Source organism: Rhinoraja longicauda, chromosome 33 (assembly GCF_053455715.1).
Source record: "Rhinoraja longicauda isolate Sanriku21f chromosome 33, sRhiLon1.1, whole genome shotgun sequence".
Taxonomy (NCBI): Eukaryota; Metazoa; Chordata; class Chondrichthyes; order Rajiformes; family Arhynchobatidae; genus Rhinoraja; species Rhinoraja longicauda.
Window position 1 is genome coordinate 12,070,234 of NC_135985.1, and position 14,107 is coordinate 12,084,340.

Consider the following 14,107-nt stretch of genomic DNA (forward strand, 5'->3'; position numbering starts at 1 on the left):
TCCTCATCTCAGTTCTAAATGGCCTACCCCTTATTCTTCTGCAGTTGTATAGGGCCCTGGTAAGACCACATCTGGAGTATTGTGTACAGTTTTGATCTCCTAATTTGAGGAAGGACATCCTTGTAATTGAGGCAGTGCAGCGTAGGTTCACGAGATTGATCCCTGGGATGGCGGGACTGTCATATGAGGAAAGATTGAAAAGACTAGGCTTGTATTCACTGGAATTTAGGATGAGAGGGCATCTTATAACAGGTATAACAGGTGTAACAGAGCTTTATTTGTCGTTCGGCACCGAAGTACCGAACGAAACTACATAGCAGTCATAGAAAAAAAAGAACACAAGACACATAACCCCAACACAAACGTCCATCACAGTGACTCCAAACACCCCCTCACTGTGATGGAGGCAACAAAACTTCCACTCTCTTCCCCACGCCCACGGACAGACAGCTCGTCCCCGACCGACCCGCACAGTCCCCGCACCGGGCGCTGAAACGTCCCGCGGCCGAACCGGGCGATGAAAGGCCCGCGACCGAGCCTTGCGCAGCTAAGTCCAGTGGCCGAGCCGCACCGGGCGATGTAAAGTCCCGTGGTCGAGCCGCACCAGCGATGTTAAGTCCCGTGGCCGAGTCGCACCGGGCGATGTTAAGTCCCGCAGTCGAGCCGCACCAGCGATGAAAAGACCCGCAGCCGAGCCGCACCGGGCGATGTTAAGTCCCGCAGCTGAGCTGCACCGGGCGATGTTAAGTCCCGCAGCCGAGCTGCACCGGGCGATGTTAAGTCCCGCAGTCGAGCCGCACCAGCGATGTAAAGTCCCGCGGCCGAGCCGCACCGGGCGATGTTAAGTCCCGCGGCCGAGCTGCACCGGGCACTGTTAAGTCCAGCGGCCAAGCCGCACCGGGCGATGTAAAGTCCAGCGGCCAAGCCGCACCGGGCGATGTTAGGCCCCGCAGCCGAGCCGCACCCCGCTCCGTGAGGAAGAGAAAAGTTCCCCCCCCCCCACACCACCACCCCCTCCCACACATACACAACCAAAAAAATATATAAAAACCATCCCAACACCGACACACCACAAAAAAAAAGAGGAAAAAAGACGAACAGACTGCTAGTAAGCCGCTGCCGTTAGGCGCCGCCACTAGAAACATATAGAATTATAAAAGGACTGGACAAGCGAGATGCAGGAAAAATGTTCCCAATGTTGGGCGAGTCCAGAACCAGGGGACACAGTCTTAGAATAAAGGGGAGGCCATTTAATACTGAGGTGAGAAAAAAACTTTTTCACCCAGAGTTGTGAATTTGTGGAATTCTCTGCCACAGAGGGCAGTGGAAGCCAAATCACTGGATGGATTTAAGAGAAAGTTAGATAGAGCTCGAGGGGCTAGTGGAATCGAGGGATATGGGGAGAAGGCAGGCACGGATTATTGATTGGGGACGATCAGCCATGATCACAATGAATGGCGGTGCTGGCTCGAAGGGCCGAATGGCCTCCTCCTACACCTATTTTCTATGTTTCTAAGTTTCTAATTACTCTTCCATTTCAATATGACTAATTACAGTTATTCAAACAACCTTATTAATTTAATCGAAGCATAGTATATACTGCATAAAGTTAAGGGACATTGTCTGCTTATGTCAAATTTCTTACTTCCCACAGATTTAGATGTTACACCTCATTTTGACCTCTTTGAACTTTGCAAACGAGAAAGGCGTTTTCAAGGAATCTATCCCAATTACACACAATTGGGTTAAAAATGACAATTTTTCTTAGTTTCTTTCAATAATCTTACGTCTTCTGTCATGATGTTGTACGAGCAAGGAAGTAAATATAATAGATGGTGCAAATATAAGCTTAAAACCAGAAGATGCTGAAAATGTTTGGATCCATGCATTGGCATCTTTATGCAGAGAAACATAGTTTGAGAGTGATAACTTTTTTACTTGATCAAATGTACTTGAGTGAGCAAGTATTGGAAAGAGTTACATAGCAATATTATCCAAAATACAACAAACGGGAGAAATGCAATGGAACACACGGAAGGAATCCCTTCTACATCATTCATTTTGTCATTTAATCTCTCCTAGCATTCACCTAACATCGACCTTTGCTTTTGTTTTATTCTTTATTTTGTCTTTGTTTGCAGCCACTTGCTCAAAATGATTCAATTTTCCAGTTCTGATGAAAAATTATAGACTAAAAATATTAGGTTTGATTCCCTTTCCATAGTGTCTGACCTATCGAATAGGTTCACCGTTTTCTCATTTAATTACAGGGAGAGGCTTTTCTTTGTGTAAACTTATCTATTTAATGTACAAAATATTTTGAATGAAAGCTAACAAGATTCAGAATGAAACTCACTGCTTTTGAGCTGGATATAAACTATAAAAGATCGATAAATGTAGTTCCTGGATCATATTTGAGTTTAGTTTTAGTTTAGAGATACAGGCCCTTTGGCAGTGCTGGATTTTCTAAGGCCCCCCTCTGTCATGGCTGACCATGGGTGATGCATCCTGGTTGTTGGCTACTTGCTCCAAACCTCAGCTAGAGCAGCATCGATGTGTGGTCGGATGTAAACCTGGGCGATGTCATATGAAGGACAGGCTGTTGCCCATGCAGCTCGTCCCCCCTCTCCACGTCGCTGATCGATCCAAAGGAACAGCAGAGCCATTACAGTTTGGTACCAGCGCCGTCGCCGAAGCTGTCAGAACGAGGTTGTAGACAACGACGAACTGCCTTAGGGACTCCGACTCCGGATTTTTCCTGAGGTTTACTCCTGGAGCCTTTTCCATGACTGGATATGGCCACAAGGCAGTGGAGATTTTAGATCAGAGTTTTCCCTCCCCAAGATGGACTGCCTTCCCAGGCTGATGAGTCCCATCTGCCCGAGACCTGTGGGGGCGGGAGCGTCTACCTTCCAGTCTATAGCACATGCTCATTGCAGCCTTCATCCGCCTTCCCAGCCGTTGTGACGCACCACTAAAGTCAGCCATCGTCCACCTGTTTCATTGTTGAGGTCTTGGTTGGATTGCTCTTTGTCAGGGGCCTCCCCTCGACCTTACCGCCATGGGTGACCCTACCAGGAACATAGCTCCAGACGGCATCGCTCTCAGGATCTCAGGACCACACAAGCTTCTCCATCATGGGAAGGTGACAATCCACGGAGAAATTAGCAGTAAAACATAGCACAAAAAGTAAGGAAATTTGTGTTCGCTAGATTGTTTCTTTGTTGTAACAATGCTTCTTGGCAATAAATCTTATACAGTTGGAAAGCCTGTTTATTTCCCTTTGAAATGGTGCAGACACCTACTGACCACTGTAGCAGGGCCCATGCTCACAGATGCTGCCAATCAGGTGCCAATCAGGCACCTGATTGTCAGCACCTGGGGGTACCAGAAGCTCAAAACAAGAGTCAATAGCAACAGCAGAATAAGCTGTTTGGCATTGGCAGAGAAGATTTGGCAAATTTTTCATGGGCGCAACCCATATACTCAGCTCTGCTGCTCATCCCACAAATGCATGTTCCTTACAAATGTGGCACCATTTAAAAGGGAAATAAACAGGCTTTCCAACGGTATAAGATTTATTGCCAAGAAGCATTGTTACAACAAAGAAATAATCTACCAAACACAAATTTCCTTACTTTTTGTGCTATGTTTATATGCTACGGGCCCCGCATTTTTGAGGCCTCCACACTAAATGCTTGCAAGCTGTCTGGTGAAAGCGGCATCTCACGATCTGGCAACCCTGTTGTTTACATGTCGGGGGAGCTGCATGCCGCATGGTACGTAATCATTACGGACGTCATTAATAACATGATACGAATAAATAATTTTGTTCAAATGTCAATTTAAATTGTCCTGTATTGGCTGTCCACACAAAATGCTGGAGTAACTCAGCGGGACAGGCAGCATCTCTGGAGAGAAGGAATGGGCGACTTCTTCAACTTGAAGATTTTTTTGTTTTGGAACTAAAATACTTTATTTCCGAGTGTTGTTTTGCACAAGCCAACCTTACCTTTCCCTCCCCACCCTCTCCCCAGCCCCACGACAGTCCCGACTGAGATTAAATGGCCCCTGTAACGCACGGCTCAGTTTGGGCACGACGATCTGCGGCGCATCTCGGACCCGGCGCTTTACAGGCCGCTCCGTCCCACCGGTCGCTCCGCACTCCATCCCGGGTCAGTGACGCTTCCGGTCCGGGCTCTGACTCTTGCTCCTCGGGGGCCCCTTGACGAAGCTCCAGTCCACGCTGATGGGCTGCCCGGCCAGCTCGACCCATTCAAACCCTCCATGGCCGCCTGCGCCTCCTTGTCGGTCTTGTACTCCATCAGAGCGTAGCCCTTGTGGTAGCCAGTGCACCGGTCCAGGTTGAGGTGTAGGTTCTTGATCTCACCGTACTCAGCAAACTTGTCGTGGATTACCTATTCGGTGGCTTCCTCGTGGACCCCGGTCACAAACAGGATCCACCCCTCCACCGAGCGTTGAGGGCCTGGCTCGTCGCCGTCTTGCTCCACGGAGTCGTAGTCTCATCTCAGCCTGGATCGAGCGCCTTCCTTGGAGCCAAATCCTCGGTCTTTCCTCTTCTTCGCCTTCTCCTTCAGTTTGTGGATACTTTTGTTGCCCTCGTTGTCCATGACAAAGTCCTCGCCGCCTGTCTCATGGAGGTCCAGCAGAAGATAGGTGACGTTTTGGGTCGAGACCCTTCGGGTCTACCTCCGGACAGTGTAGGCCTAGGCGCCACCAAACGGTGGTTGCATAGCAACCCGCCTCCCGGCCCAGGCGACCGTCATTGGTGGAGCGGGAGCATGTGGCCACTGGCTGGGTGAGGTCACGTGGGTCGCGGGGCTGCAACATCACCTTGTTCCGTATTTGGGAGTGAGGAAGTTGGCAACCCTAGCTACAGGCCCCGCACTAGCTTAATCCGGCCCTGCCCTTCAGCCCACCGAGTCGGCACCGACTGGCGATCATCCCGTACATGAACGCTATCCTACACACTAGGGACAATTTACAATTCTTACCGAAGCCAAGTAGCCTACAAACCTGTACATCTTTGGAGTGTGAGAGGAAACCAGAGCACCCGGAGAAGATCCACTCGGTCATGGGGAAAACGTACAAACTCCATACAGACAGCTCCCGTAGTCAGGATTGAACCCGGGCTTTGGTTGCTGTAAGGCAACAACTCTACCGCTGCGCCACTGTGCCGCCCCCAAAGTAGATATCCTGGAAAACAATTTTTTCTCTAATATTCTGCAATAATAACAAGAAAAAAGTCAATGGTCATCATTATTATGGAGAAATTGGCCTGTAACATTTAACATTTGAATGTAAACTGTACAATAAGAAGCGGGAATCCAGAATTGAAGTTCAATTTACCTTGTTCGTCAGTCAGCGTTGTTCCATCAATACTTTGCTGGTAAACTTGGTTTTGTAGTACTTTTTTTAACGATTTATTTATTCTTAGTAAGTATCATGTATGGAAGGTTTAGGCCCTGGATATTTGTCCAGTGACCCACCAAACGCATCAGAAAAGTTAAAAATATCCATCCAATTGTAAATGGAAAATGCTGAAGTAACTCGGCAGGACAAGCAGCATCTCTGGAGAGAACCAATGGGTGACCTTTCGGGTTGAGACCCTTCATCGGAATAGTCAAGGGAAAGGGAAATGGGAGTAGACAGTGATATAGAGAGATATAGAACAAATGAATGAAAGATATGCAAAAAAGTAACGCTGATAAAGGAAACAGGTCATTGTTAGCTGTTTGCTGGGTGAGAACGAGAACCTGGTGCGACTTGGGTGGGGGAGGGATGGAGAGAGAGGGATGAAGGAGTTACTTGAAGTTAAAGAAATCAATATGCTTATCACTGGGTTGTAAGCTACCCCAAGCAAAATATGAGATGCTGTTCCTCCAATTTGCATTTAGCCTCACTCTAACAATGGAGGAGGCCTAGGACAGAAAAGTTAGTGTGGGTCGGGGAATTAAAGTGTTTGCAACCGGGAAATTGGGTAGGCCCAGGGGGACTGAGCGAAGGTGTTCAGCGAAACGATCGCCCAGTCTACGTTTGGTCTTGCCAATGAATAAGAGTCCACATCTTGAACAATGGATTCGGTAGATGAGGTTGGAGGAGGTGCAAGTGAACCTTTGCCTAACCTGAAAGGACTGTCAGGGTTCCTGGACAGAGTCAAAGGAGGAGGCATAGGGACAGCTGTTGCATCTCCTGCGTTGCTGGGGAAGGTACCTGGGGAGGGGGTGGTTTGGGTGGGAAGGGATGAGTTAACCAGGGAGTTGTGGAAGGAACGGTCTCTACGTAAGGCGGCAAGGGGTGAAGATGGGAAGACGTGGCTCATGGTGGGATCCATTGGAGGTGGCAAAAATATCGGAGGTTTATGTGTTGTATGCTGATGGGGTGAAGGGTAAGGACTAGGGGGACTCTGTTCCTATTGCGACTAGGGGGAGGGGAGCAAGGGCGGAGCTGCGGGGTACCGAGGAGACATGGTGAGGGTCTCATCTATGATGGAAGAGGGGAACCTCCTTTCCCTAAAGAATGAGGACATCTCGGATGACCTGGTATAGAACCCCTCATCTTGGGCACAGATGCAGCGTAGAGGAAGGAATTGGGAGTAGGGGATAGAGTCTTTGCAGGAAGGTGGGTGGGACGAAGTGTAGTTGAGATAGTTGTGGGAGCCAGTGGGTTTGTAACAGACGTCAGTTGATAGTCTATCCCCTGTGATAGAGACTGTGAGATCAAGAAAGGGGAGGGAGGTGTGGGAGATGGTCCAAGTGAATTTGAGTGCAGGATGGAAATTGGTGGTGAAGTTAATAAAGTCCATGAGTTCTGCATGTGTGCAGGAGGTAGCATCGATGCAGTGGTCAATGTAATGGAGATAGAATTTGGGGATAGGACCAGGGATTGGAGCAGGGATTGTTCAAAAATCAATTTCCTGCTTTAAGCTACGTTTGACTCAGTAAGGATTTGTGTATTTAACTTAATGAAGAGTCAAGGTAAGCTTTTCCCAATCACATGTCCTAGATCTTGTGTTAAACTCTCATTAACAGCAAGTTATTGTCCAAAACCACAAAAGTTCTGCAGCTAGCCATAAGCATAATAAACTGCCCCATCATTTGTTCACTTTTGAATGCAAGATTAAGAGCTTTGCTTGTCTTTGCCTCCACACTCACACTCCCTACAAAGTGATGTCATTGCATAGTTACATCACATTACCTAACAATGTAAATGTTGGGGGGAATTGAGTATTTAACCTGTACCCTGAATTTGGCTTTCACATGGGGCCCAGTCACCTTATTAATTATACCTCAGATCGGGCACATACCCTGTACAAATAGCATCTGGTAGAGCAGTGGTAAGTTTCTTAAACAACTTGGTTTAGTCAAGGCCTTATCAGTATGTATAGGGAAACACTCTGAGAGAACCCAAGGTGTTTCAAAGATTCACAGCACCCATGGCCTCTTATATTCTGTGCTTCAGTGGTGACTCCCATACTCCAAAGACGTACACGTTTGTAGATTAATTGGCTTGGTCGGTGCAGACTTGGTGGGCCGTAGGGCCTGTTTCTGCGCTGTACCTCTAAAACTAAAATTAAAATTAAAAACCTCGCTTATGACTCTTGGCCATGTCCAAGTAAGCCATATTAAATAAAGCCATCTAACACACCTTCTGGAAGTAATTATTGGCAGTTTATCTCTCTTCCTACCTGCATGACTAATATCAGAGTCCAACTTATCACATTGCTTTCTAAAATAACAAATTTACTAAAATAAAAAAATAAAAACATTTACAATCAACAACTGTGCAAATATGAATACATGTGATATAATCCTAATCCCTAGTTCCAGACTCTTTCCCACCAAATCCATTTTTTCAAAATTTCCACCGCTTTTCTGCCATGCTTCAGAATAGTATTTGAACTCTTGGAGCATTCATGAATGGCCATCTCACCTTCCATCAGTGCCTTCCAATCAACATTGAGGTGTGGTATTGATCAAAGTTTGATTGCAATAAATCTCCTAAAATAAATCTCATCTGAGTCATTTTGTAGGATAACAAAGTTTACTGTTATCATATCCCTGTTTCTTATAGTGATCTGTTTTGAGAGACCCTGGAATATGACATTGTGACCAGGTTGAGTATACTTCCTGCCATGCTCTGACCATTCTCATTCTATTTATTGTCCCCTAATATGGCTTGAGTATTTGAGCAACCTTTTGAAATACTTGCACTGTTTCCTCCTCTGCCTTGCTGTGTTTTGGCACCTTTAAATCCCATTGCTGCACTCTCTGCATCTTCTCAACTGCTCTAATTGTTCACTAAGTCCCAATACATCTATCAAATTAACTGTGGATTCTCTGCTGCAGATCCTGCTCCCATATTCTTTTTGATCCTCTTCAAGTTATATGTGTTTTATCCCCTTTCCCAATAACTGCTGCCTTAACAGATATTGAAATAATTCCTTCAAAGTTTGGGAGCACTATTCTGGAATGCCCAACCCCATGAGTCATAATCATAGAGTGATACAGCGGGGGAAACAAGCCCTTCGGCCCAAATTGCCCACTGGCCAACATATCCCAGCTACACTAGTCCCACTTGCCTGCGTTTGGTCCATATCCCTCCAAACCTGTCCTATCCATGTACCTGGGTTAAGCACCACTTGAATATGATGGTAATGAGGAACAAAGGTTACATTTTCTTCCTTCAGGGTCATCATTAACCCATGACCATCCACCATCTTCATATCCTCATCACAGAGTGTTGGGCCCTTGGTAGTGGTGGTCAAGAATCTGTATGTTGGACATCAATTTAACCAATCCATATATGGGGATCTCCACATATTACTGAATCTGATTTAGAAAATTGTTATTTTTAAATATTACAATGTTTTGAATATTGGTGTTTTGTGCAATTTTAAAAATATATATTTAGAATAAGCCAGTCGTCGTCATGTTACAATTCAGCATTGTAGTCATAAACCAATAAGATTAATTGACTTTACTTTAATTTGTTGAGTATTGTTTTGTGATAATAATGCTCCTTTAAGCATCAATTAGTTTAAACCTAGAGAATGATATTGTGTGATCATTCATTTTCTCAAAACATTACTATAACCATGCCCCATGGGGTTAGATGTGGCACATGTGAAAAATTACCATTATTAATGTTAAGAAAAGCAAAGTTTATTGTAATAATTCAGCCTATTTTGCAATCTTCATTGTTTTTTTAGATTGTAAAATGAATTAATGTACAATATGTGACTATATTGTTTTGAGAGTTTTATCTATGTTCCACATTGCATACTGATATTTAAACATGAGAGAAAGGAAATCTACCCACCACAATTATCACAATTGTATACTGTATATTTAAACAAATATGTTATTAAGAGTCTCTTAGAGACTCAAAACAATTCACCCTCAAATTATTACATAATTCATCAAGTCATCACTTCATGAGAAAATGTTTGCAGATCTCTCGTAATACAAGAGCAGAAAACATGAAGTAAATAATATTAAAAGACTGTTAGCTGATAACCAGATATGAACAGTCATTGAATTTCAGTATCCCCTGAACATCAATTACATGTGAGAACAAATCTGGACTGTTTTCTGGAAAAAATCTGTTACTTTCTGCTTTCGATTAATTTTGGGTCCTTAGTTCAATATGTATTCTGTCTGAGGAAATAAGCACTCATAAGGCTGCCAAGCCTTCAAAACACCATGGTCTGACACTTTTGGAAACTGATTGGACTAGAGGTAATTCACTTATAAATCTTGGAACATCGAACAATGCAAAACAGGAATAGGCCCTTTGGTCCACAATGTCTGTGCCAAACATGATGTATACTTAAACTAATCCCCTGTGCCTGCATGTGTCCCATATTCTTCTATTCCATGCATATTCATCTGTCTATCTGAAAGCCTCTCAAACACCAATATTGTGTCTATTTTCAAAACCACCCCGGCAGTGTGTTTCTGGCACCTACCACTCTCTATGTAAAAATACTTTACTTTAGTTTAGTTTAGAGAAACAGTGTGGAAACTGTTTCTTCAGCCTTCGGCCCACTGAGTCCGCTCCAACTAATGATCACCTGTACACTATTTCTATGGTATTCCAGTTTTGCATCCTACACACAAGGGGCAGTTTTACTACAAGGCTGCATGTCTTTGGAATGTGGGAACAAGCCTGCGAATCCAGAGTAAAACCTACGCAATCACAGGGAGAATGTGCAAACTCCGTGCAGGCAGCACCCATAGTCAGGATCAAATATGGGGCTCTGGCACTGTAAGGCATCAACTCTACCATTGTGCCGCTTTTCCTGCACGTCTCCTTTCAATGCTCTCCTGACCGTCCTGCTATGCTCTCTAGCATTTCATATCTCCACCCTAGGATAAAGGTTCCCGTTGTCTATCCGTCTGTGTCTCTCATCATTTTATGAATTTCTGTTAGGTGGCCCTCAGCCTCTGATGCTCCAACAAAAATAATCCAAGTTCATTCAACTTCTCTTTATAGCTAATACTCTCTAATCCACAGAGCATGCCTGGAGAAAATAACTACTCTTTCTATTCCCCTAGTAACCTTTCTGTCTTGGGCCTCCTCCATTGCCAGAGTGAAGCCGCATGCAAACTGGCGGAACAGCACCTCATATTCAGTTTGGGGAGCTAACAACCCAATGGTTTGAATAATGAATTTTCCAATTATAAGTAACTAACCCATAACAGCCTCCTTCATTTTCTCCCTGAAGAACCGTGCCGCTTTCATTCAACTCTTCTCTTCCCCCCCCCCTTTGTTTCTCCCCCTTCCTCACCGCCCCCCCCTCCTTTGAAACATGGCTGACCTCGCACCTGTTTCCCCCACCTCTACTTCCATTTGTACCATTTACAGTGAATATACAATTCACAACTTTACTATCTTTGAGCTTACGAATTCACAACTCTTTATCCTGTTGGGCCCACAACTGTGTCCTCATCTCTGGCCTTTGTCCAACAATTTGCCTATCAAATAATCCCCTCACCTGTGTTCACCTATCACCCGCCATGCTTTGTCCTGGTCCTCCTCTTTTCCAACTTTCTTTCCCACCCCCCTTAAAATCAGTCTGAAGAAGGTTTCCGAAATGGCGCCTATCCATGTTCTCTACTTATGCTGCCTGACCCGTTAAGTTACTCCAGTATTTTGTGCCTATCTTTGGTATAAACCAGTATCTGCAGTTTCTTGGTAAACCTCTTCTGCACCCACTCCAAACCCTCTACATCCTTCCTGTAATGGGGTGACCAGAAACGTACAAAATCACGACTCAGTTTTTCCCTCCAAATCTTCTCATGGTATTTATGCTTACTGGAATAATTCGATCTCGGAGGTCATGTGTTTGAGCGGTGCTGTTGGAGAAACCAACTTGGTGGCACACGTTCAATCCCAACTACGGGCGCTATCTGTACGGAGTTTGTACGTTCTCCCCAAGACCGCATGGGTTATCTCCGAGATTTTTGGTTTCCTCCAACGACCTACAGGTTTGTAGGTTAATTGGCTTGGTATAAGTATAAATTGTCCCTAGTGGTATCGCTGGTCAGTGCGGACTTGGTTGGCTGAAGGGCCTGTTTCTGCGCTGTATCTCTGAACTAAAATAAACTAAACTGAAGTATATATTTTAGGTGGTATACAGTGTAGCCACGGTGTGTTGACGTGGAGGGCATGAATGTTAGGGTGGTTGACAGGATGTTATTCAAGCCTGCTCTACCCCATATTGTGTTAAGCAACTCAACAGTTGTTCGAATTACACTCACCCACAAAATACCTAGCCCCTTATCTACTCTCATAACCATAGCATTTATATGGCTGGACCATTTAATAAGCTGTTCAATTGTGGCCCCCCAGGGTAAAAAACTTTGCCGTTGAATGATGTGGATGGTGAGGGTCTATCTTGTTGTAGATGATCATTGCCTGGAACATCTGTGCACAAATGTTACTTGTCACCTATCAATCCATATCTGAATATTATATCAGTCTGTTTCTGCATTTGCCACCTTTGAAGCCTGATAGAATGATGGATGCAGATCACTGTGATATTGAATAGGGCAACAGAGCTGAGAAACAGAAGGGAAATCTTGATCAAATCCCAAAACTTAATACCCACATCCAATCAAGGAATTTATAATACACTTGTATCACGTATTGTACACTTGTCTATTTGGCAGTGCCATGTCCTCTAACATACTAGGTCATGGATTCAATCCCTACCCACTTAAATATTCAAGTACTTCTGAAGCCTCCTTGTAAATTAAACTAATACTTATTTTCCACCCATACATTAATTTTGCACTGCGATTTCAGAACTGTTCAAGTTCTGGAGTGGAAATTGAATTCATGATCTCCTGGTTTAGAGGGCAGAGTAATGTCAAATTAGACAAGGAAAAAAAACAACTTTTTGTACTGTTCATGGGATTTAAGTTCTAGGGTTTTAATAATACAGCATTAGTTTAGTACCTTATCATTGTTACTGTATTTGGGGGACAGTTAAATTGGGGTCCAGAATGCTTAATCAAATAGATCAAAAGAGGCAATTTCTCAATGTTCACATTTTTCATCTCTGTCACTCATTCAACCCCTAAACAAATGAATGACCAGTCATGCACCTGTTGTTGACTTTGTTGTTTCTAAACTGATAGCGACTGAAGTGACCAAAAACGTTGACAAACTTTCAGAATAGAGCAGAATTCTTAAAACTAGAGAATACAGATGCCGTAATCTAGAGCAAAAAAATACAATTGCTGGAGGAACTCAGCGGGTCAGTCAGCATCTGTGGATGTAAAGGGATGGTTGCCTTTTTTGGGTTGAAACCCTGCATCAGGGCTCAGTAATAGATAGACACAAAATGCTGGAGTAACTCAGCGGGACAGGCAGCATCTCTGGAGAGAAGGAATGGGTGACGTTTTGGGTTGAGACCCTTCTTCAAACTGAGAGTCAGGGGAGAGGGAGTCTGGAGATATTGAAGGGTGAGGTGTGAAACGACATATCAAAGTAGCCAGTGATCAAGGAAATGTTACTTTGAAGAAGGTGCACAAAGTTCTTTAAATTACAGAGGAGTTGGTCTTGCAGTTATTACGTGTTTAAATGTATGTAAAACTGCTTTGTTTTATGACTTTGGGGACTTTAACCGGTGCTTCATGACGGCACAGTAGTAGAGTTGCTGCTTTACAGTGCTAGAGACCCAGGTTCGATCCTGACTGTGGGTGCTGTCTGTATTGACTTTGTACATTCTCCCATGGCTTTTCCCCTGAGTACTCTGGTTTCTTCCCACACTTCAAAGATGTACAGGTTTGTCGGTTGATTGGCTTGGTATAATTGTAAATTGTCCCTAGTGTGTGTAGGATAGTGCTCGTATGCGGGGATAGCAGGTGGGTGCGGACTCGCTGGGCCGAAGAGCCTGTTACCGCGTTGTATCTCTAAATTAAACTAACTAAGCTAGCGCTCAAGATGGACACAAAAATACTGGAGTAACTCAGCGGGACAGGCAGCATCTCTGGAGAGAAGGAATAGGTGGCGTTTCGGGTTGAGACCTTTCTTCTCGGCCCGAAACATCACCTATTTGTACTCTCGAGAGATGCTGCCTGTCCCGCTGAGTTGTTCCAGTTTTTTGTGTCTATCTTTAGTTTCTTTAGTCAGTGGGTGGTGAATCTGTGGAATTCTTTGCCACAGAAGGCCGTGGAGGCCAAGGCAGTGGATATATTTAAGGCAGAGTCTAGATAGATAGATTCGTGGTTGTGGGGAGTGTAGATCAATCTCCTAGGCGGATTGATCCATGCCTGACTTTCGTATTGCTGACCTGATCTATGGTCCATGCCTGATTTTTGTAGTGTTATCTGTATTATGCTGCTGATTAAATTCGTTTCACTTTGTAACCATGCAGGGCAGATTTTCTCACTTGCTCTCTGCATTGTATTTGTAATAAAACGCTTGTATAGAAGTTAAACGATTTGAGAATGGGGTTAGGGGAGTGATAGATCAGTCATAGAAACATAGAAAATAGGTGAAGGAGGAGGCCATTCGGCCCTTCGAGCCAGCACCAGAATTCATTGTGATCATGGCTAATCGTCCACAATCAATA

The 14,107-nt window shown here is 44.5% G+C and overlaps 1 protein-coding gene and 1 long non-coding RNA gene across 2 annotated transcripts in view; one reads left to right on the top strand and one right to left on the bottom strand.

Moving 5' to 3' along the window:
• The window catches only part of LOC144608976 (uncharacterized), a 34,516-nt gene that overhangs the window by 20,121 nt on the left and 288 nt on the right, over nucleotides 1-14,107 (bottom strand). Inside the window, exon 2 of the long non-coding RNA XR_013549261.1 lies at nucleotides 5,038-5,244. This is a non-coding gene — a long non-coding RNA (uncharacterized LOC144608976). The remainder of the gene's footprint in view (nucleotides 1-5,037; nucleotides 5,245-14,107) is intronic.
• mns1 (meiosis-specific nuclear structural 1) overlaps nucleotides 1-14,107 on the top strand; it is a 39,793-nt gene that overhangs the window by 4,225 nt on the left and 21,461 nt on the right. The gene's annotated exons all lie outside the window — the stretch shown is intronic.